Source organism: Chiloscyllium plagiosum, unplaced genomic scaffold (genome assembly GCF_037043375.1).
Source record: "Chiloscyllium plagiosum isolate Xiang-an unplaced genomic scaffold, Cpla_swu_hap1 HiC_scaffold_16, whole genome shotgun sequence".
Lineage (NCBI taxonomy): Eukaryota > Metazoa > Chordata > Chondrichthyes > Orectolobiformes > Hemiscylliidae > Chiloscyllium > Chiloscyllium plagiosum.
The window spans coordinates 89,334,988-89,340,987 of record NW_028270154.1 but is presented as its reverse complement, the minus strand read 5'-3'; the positions used below and the strand labels follow the sequence as shown (position 1 = coordinate 89,340,987).

The window sequence follows — 6,000 nt, the reverse complement described above, 5'->3', positions numbered from 1 at the left end:
TGAAGACATGGGCAGCCAAGTTCTGAGCTTATGGAGGCCAGAGTGAGAGGTGTTAGATAGGATTGAATCGGGATAGACAGGTCATGAGATCACAAAGGCATGATGGAGAGTTTGAGCAGCAGATGAGCTGTGCAAGTGGTAGACCCGGTATCAGAGATGGAAGTAGGTGGTTTTAGTTATGCCATGGATATGAAGCTGGAATCTTGTCTCAAGGTCAAATATGAGACAAAAGTTAGTCAGGTTCAGACAGTGGCTAAGGACAGCTAGGAGTCAGAAGATAACAAGCAGAGTTTGATGGGGGACCAAAAATAGGGATTCCTAATGGTTAATTGGAGAATAGTTCTGCACATTTAGTATTGAGTATCAGATAATATAAGGAAGGTGGAGCGAAGTGGTAGTGAAGTAGAGCTGGGTATCAGCAGTCCTCTTATAATAACAGATAATGTCTTCAGACAATGTCACCAACAGGCAACATGAAGGTGAGAAACAGGAGAAGGTCTGGGATAGATCCTTGAAGCACATGGAGCTAACGGTGTGAGAGAAAGAAATCACGCCATTATTGGGGATAGACTGTTTATGAACAGGTAGAGGAGTTAGGTACAAGGTGAGAGAGGTCCAACACAGCTGGACCATCATGGAGAGACATTGGAGGATAGTGTGGGCATTCATGTCAAAGATGCAGACAGGTCAAAAAGAAAACAGAATACTTTACTTTTGTTAAAGTAACACAAGATACCATTTGTGGCTTTGACTTTCGATTATCTTGCAGGAGTGGAAACCTAATTGACCAGATTCAAACATCCCAAACACAAAGGCAAGATGACGGCCTAGTAACAATATTATCACTGGACTGTTAATCCAGAGACCCCGGGTAATATTCTTTGGACCTGGGTCCAAGTACTGCTGCAGCAGATGGTGGAATTTGAATTCAATTAATATCTGGAATTAGGTCTCTGTTGATGATCATGAAACCTTTGTTCACTAATGTCCTTTATGGAAGTAAATCTACAAGAGTTGAAAAGGATGGCGCTGGAAAAGCACAGCAGGTCAGGCAGCATCCAAGGAGGAGAGTAGATATTTCAGGCATCAGCCCTTCATCAGGAATGTGGAGGGGAAGGGGGATGAGAGATAAATAGGGGAGTGGGGGTGGGTTCAGGAGGAAGGTAGGTTTGAAGGTGATAGGTGGATGCAGATGGGAGGTAATTGTCATCTTTCAAGACTACAAAGGATCCTTCCACATCTGTTAGAGATTTTCCTGCATATCCACCCACTTCATCTACTGCACTGTTGCTCTTGATGTGGTCTCTTCTACATTGGGGAGACAGGATACCAGATTGTGGAGTGTTTCAGGGAACATCTCTAGGACACACAGACTAAACAACCCCACCGCCCTGTGACCGACCACTCTAATTCCATAGAGGACATGCAAGTCCTGGGCTGCCTCTACTGCCAAATCCAAGTCACTCGATGACTGCAGGAACGTCTCATCTTCCGTCTTGGGACCCTTCAACCACATGACATCAACGTTGATTTCACCAGTTTCCTCATTTCCCCTCCTCCCAACTCATCCCAGATCCAACCCTCCAACTCAACACTGTCCTCTTGACCTGCCCTACCTGTCCACCTTCCTTCCAACCTGTCTGCTCCAACGTCCACACTGACCCATCACTATCACCCCGAATCTGCACCCACCTATTGCCTTCCCACCTACCTTCCCCCCAGCTCAACACCCAAGCCCCTATTTATCTCTCAGCCCCTTCCCCCTCCACGCTCCTGATGAAGGGCTTCTGCCCAAAACGTCGACTCTCCTGCTCCTCGGATGCTGTCTGACCTGCTGTGCTTTTTTAGCGCCACACTTTTCGGCTCTGATCTTCAGCATCTGCAGTCCTCACTTTCTGCAAGGACATCTACAATCCTTAACTGGTCTAACCTAAATGTGACTCCAGACCCACAGCAACATGTAGTTGACTGTTAATCGCCCTATGAGCTGCAATAATTGCTGTGATAGTCAGTGATACTCCCATCCTGTGAATGAATGTTTTAAAAAAATCAGCATTGCTCTGTGAGTTGTATGGCAGCAGATTTAAACAAGGAAGAGAGACCTGAAGAGAATTGACTAATCAGAAAAGAATGGGGACCAGGAAAGGAACCTGGACAATGAACTAGTGGGAAGGAGAGAAGAAGCAGGGCAGCTGGAATTAAACATCTCATTAACATGAGTAAAATAAATCAAGGAAACTATGGCTTATTGGAATGATTAAGAATGTATGTCTGGTGTGTCCTACAGACACACACACACTCCCATGCACCCTCTCACAGACGTAGACCCCTTTACACTTAGACACACACACATATACACTCTCTCTCACAGACACTCACAACCCCCCACCCCAGACACACACACACAAACCCATATACACATAGATGTTTGTGAGGTGAATTTGTACTTAGCAGAGTTATATTGTACTTTGCTCCAAAACTGCATGAATCCATGTAAGACTCTGTTAACTCATTTTTTAGATTAGAATCAGTCTAAACATTATGGCACAGACAACAGCACACAGGGGGCTGACACCTTCAATACATTATCTGGGCTGACACCAATTGTTAAAGTTAATCTGAGAATGTAACTTTTAAAAAAAGTTTTGTAATTTACATATGAAAGAAGTGAAACTTATATGATCATTCTAACAGATGAGACTTAACAAACAATCAAGGTATTTTTCAAGGTATAATTTCAGTTACATCACACTGTAAACTTTTGCTATAAATTCTGTGCCTTACAGGGGTGGCCACGGTGGCTCAGTGGTTAGTACTACTGCCTCACAACACCAGCATCCCAGGTTCGATTCCAGCCTTGGGCGACTATCTGTGTGGAGTTTGCACATTCTCCCTGTGTCTGTGGGGGTTTTCTCCAGGTACTCCAGTTTCCTCCCACATCCAGGTGAATTGGCCACGCTAAATTGCCCAAAGTGTTAGGTGTGTTAGTCAGAGGGAAATAGGACAGGATGGGTTACTCTTTGGAGGGATGGTGTAGACTTGTTGGGCTGTGGGCTTTTGCCCGAAACGTCGATTTTGCCTGTCCTCGGATGCTGCCTGAATTGCTGTGCTCTTCCAGCACCACTGATCCAGAACCTTGTTGGGCTGTAGGGCCTGTTTTCACACTGTAGGGAATCTAACTGTGTCCTCCACAACCACCTGATGAAGGAGCAGTGCTCCAAAAGATCGTGCTTTCAATTAAACCTGTTGGACTATAACCTGGACATTCCTGAAGAAGGGCTTATGCCCGAAATGTCGATTCTCCTGTTCCCTGGATGCTGCCTGACCTGCTGCGCTTTTCCAGCAACACATTTTCAGGACTATAACCTGGTGTTGTGTGATTTTTAACTTAATGGAATGACAACCCTTATGATCAAGGAGCTTTCCTCCCAGGTTTTTAAATAGCTTAGAAAGATTCAATTATTCTCAAATCTTTTAACCTTCCATTGATTTGGAAAGCATTCCCTTAGAAATGAAAATATTTGCACACCTCACTGTACCCTTTGGAAAAGCCAAGGAACTCCAGAAAGTTACAGCCTTGTTTGCTTAACATATGTGTCAGAATATTAGTGAGTTTACCTAAAGAACAGGGTGTCTTTTCCAGTGGATCAGTTGTTTATAATAAAATCTGAGGGGGGAAAATGAGCCTAATGCAAGGACATGAAGTTAGACCACAGATATCTGCCAATTATACCACTGAATGGTGGAGCAGGCTCTAGGAGATGAATGGCCGACTGCTGATCCTATGCTCCTACTCCTGGATAAACAGCTGATGGAGTGGGAAAGTTTATATTTCAGACCATAGGACCAAAAGTTAACATTCACCTGTCCACCGCGCGGTGCACTGTGGGATTCCTGGCATTGAGTGGATTGCGGGATAAGGTTCCCGACATTGGGGTGGTCGCGCGGTGCGGTGTGGGATTCCTGGCACGGTTGAGGGTTGGTCGCGCGCCGCTGTACTGTGTATGACTCGTGTCACGGTGCGGTGTGGGATTCCTGGCACAATGTGGGGCCGCGCGGTGCGGTGTGGGATTCCTGGCACTAGTGGGTTAGGGGCGGGGCCGAGGCCGAGGCCACGCCGTGCATCATGGGCCTATCCCCCGCTGCAGCCGCTCGAGGGTCAACGGAAGTTGGTGAGGAGCTGGAGAGAGCAGGGGGGGTGCGGTGGGGGGGATGGGCAGAAACGGAGGGGTTTAAACCCTCGGCAATCAAAGTAACCCCCCCCCCCCCCACTCCCTCACCGGACCCACCCTCCCAGGGGTCCAGCTGAGGACAACCCCCAGTGAGTCAGTCGCGCTGTCACACTGCGAGTTGTCTGCTCCCCCCGCAGAGCCACCACCATCTTATATAAAATTCTGGGGAGGGGGATAGAGGCATCAGGAAAATATGGGAAACTGGGAGGAGGAGAGGCAGTGAGGCCCTCTGTGAGGGGACAGTAATAATACCCCCTGAGGGGGCAGTATCAATACCCTCTGGGGCAGTAATAATACCCTCTGAGGGACAGTAATACCCGCTGAGGGTGCAGTAGCAATGCTCTCAGGCAGTTATAATGCCCTCTGATGGGGCAGTAATAATACTCACTATGAGGGGGCAGTAACAATACCCTTGGGCAGTCATAATGCCCTCTGTTGGGGCAGTAATAATACCCTCTGATGGGGCAGTAATACCCTCTGATGGGCAGTAACAAGTCCCTCAGGGCAGTGACAATACCCTCTGGGGCAGTAACAATACTCTCTGGCACAGTAATAATACCCTCTAATGGGGCAGTAATAATACCCATTGAGGGGCATTAATAATACCTTCTATGAGGGGGCAGTAGAAATACCCTCTGATGGGGTAGTAATAACACCCACTGAGGGGCATTTGTAATACTCTCTGAGGGGGCAGTAATAATAGCCTCTGATAGGGCAATAATCCCCTCTGTTGTGGCAGTAATAATACCCACTATGAGGGAGCAGTAATGCTCTCCGAGGGGCACTAACACAGTAGTCCCCTTGTACTTGTGGGGGATACATTTCAAGACCTACCATGGAAGCCTGAAGGGACAATAATAATGCCCTCTTTGTGGGCAATCATTCCAGAGATGGGGCAATATTACCCTCTGAGGGGCAATAATACCTACTGAGGTGGACAATAGTGTCCTGCTGTGGGATACTATCCCTTGAGGGGGCATTAATCTCCCAGAGATGGGGGTATTGTATCACCTATAAGAGAAGAATAATCACCCGGCGAGGGAACTGTAATGCCCCCTATGTGGAGTTAATAATAACATCAGTGAGGGAGCAGCGGTGTTGTTATTGAGGGGGACAATAATACCCTCTGAAAAGGTGCTATTACTCCATGAGTGGGAGAGCCACTCGTACCACCAGTGAGGGAGTTCACTAATACCTCACTGAAAAGTCATAGCCCATGAAGGGCTGTAATGCCGGCAGTGAGGTGTACAGTGTTACTCAGTGTAACATCTCCATTGAAAGTCACAATAATAAACACCAGGGAGATGGCAGTAATTTGACCCAGTGGTGGAGACAGTAAAATACCAAGTGAGGAGGGTGTGTTATGAATACCTCCAGTAAGAGAAACCGTAATATTCATACTGAGGGTGGCAGTAATCCACCACCAACACAACACCCACCACTGCTGAAGCTAGAAATACCCTCCTGGAGTCAAAGGCATGAATATTCCCAATGAGGGCAAGAGAGGTGAGGAACCCTAATACTCCCACTGGTAGCAAGGGACAGTAGTAAGCTCCACTAGTTATGTTATTGTGAAAATACACCATTGGAGATCTGGAATAGCAATAAGCCTCACGTGCTTTAGGAATGGGAATAACTTCTAATCTGGGTGAAGGTTGGTAATTCCCCCTTTTAGGAGTGAATGGCAATAGTCCGCCCACTTGGGGTGAAACATTAATACCAGTTCGAGGGGATGCAAATTGGTAAAGCCCTTCCAGGTTTGGGGATT

At 47.0% G+C, this 6,000-nt stretch overlaps 1 protein-coding gene across 1 annotated transcript in view; it reads left to right on the top strand.

Annotated features, from left to right (window-relative positions):
- Window positions 1-4,075: 4,075 nt before the first annotated feature.
- LOC122556834 (uncharacterized) overlaps window positions 4,076-6,000 on the top strand; it is a 66,600-nt gene continuing 64,675 nt past the window's right edge. Inside the window, exon 1 of the mRNA XM_043704066.2 lies at window positions 4,076-4,172. The gene's annotated coding sequence lies outside the window, so the exon portion shown is untranslated. The remainder of the gene's footprint in view (window positions 4,173-6,000) is intronic.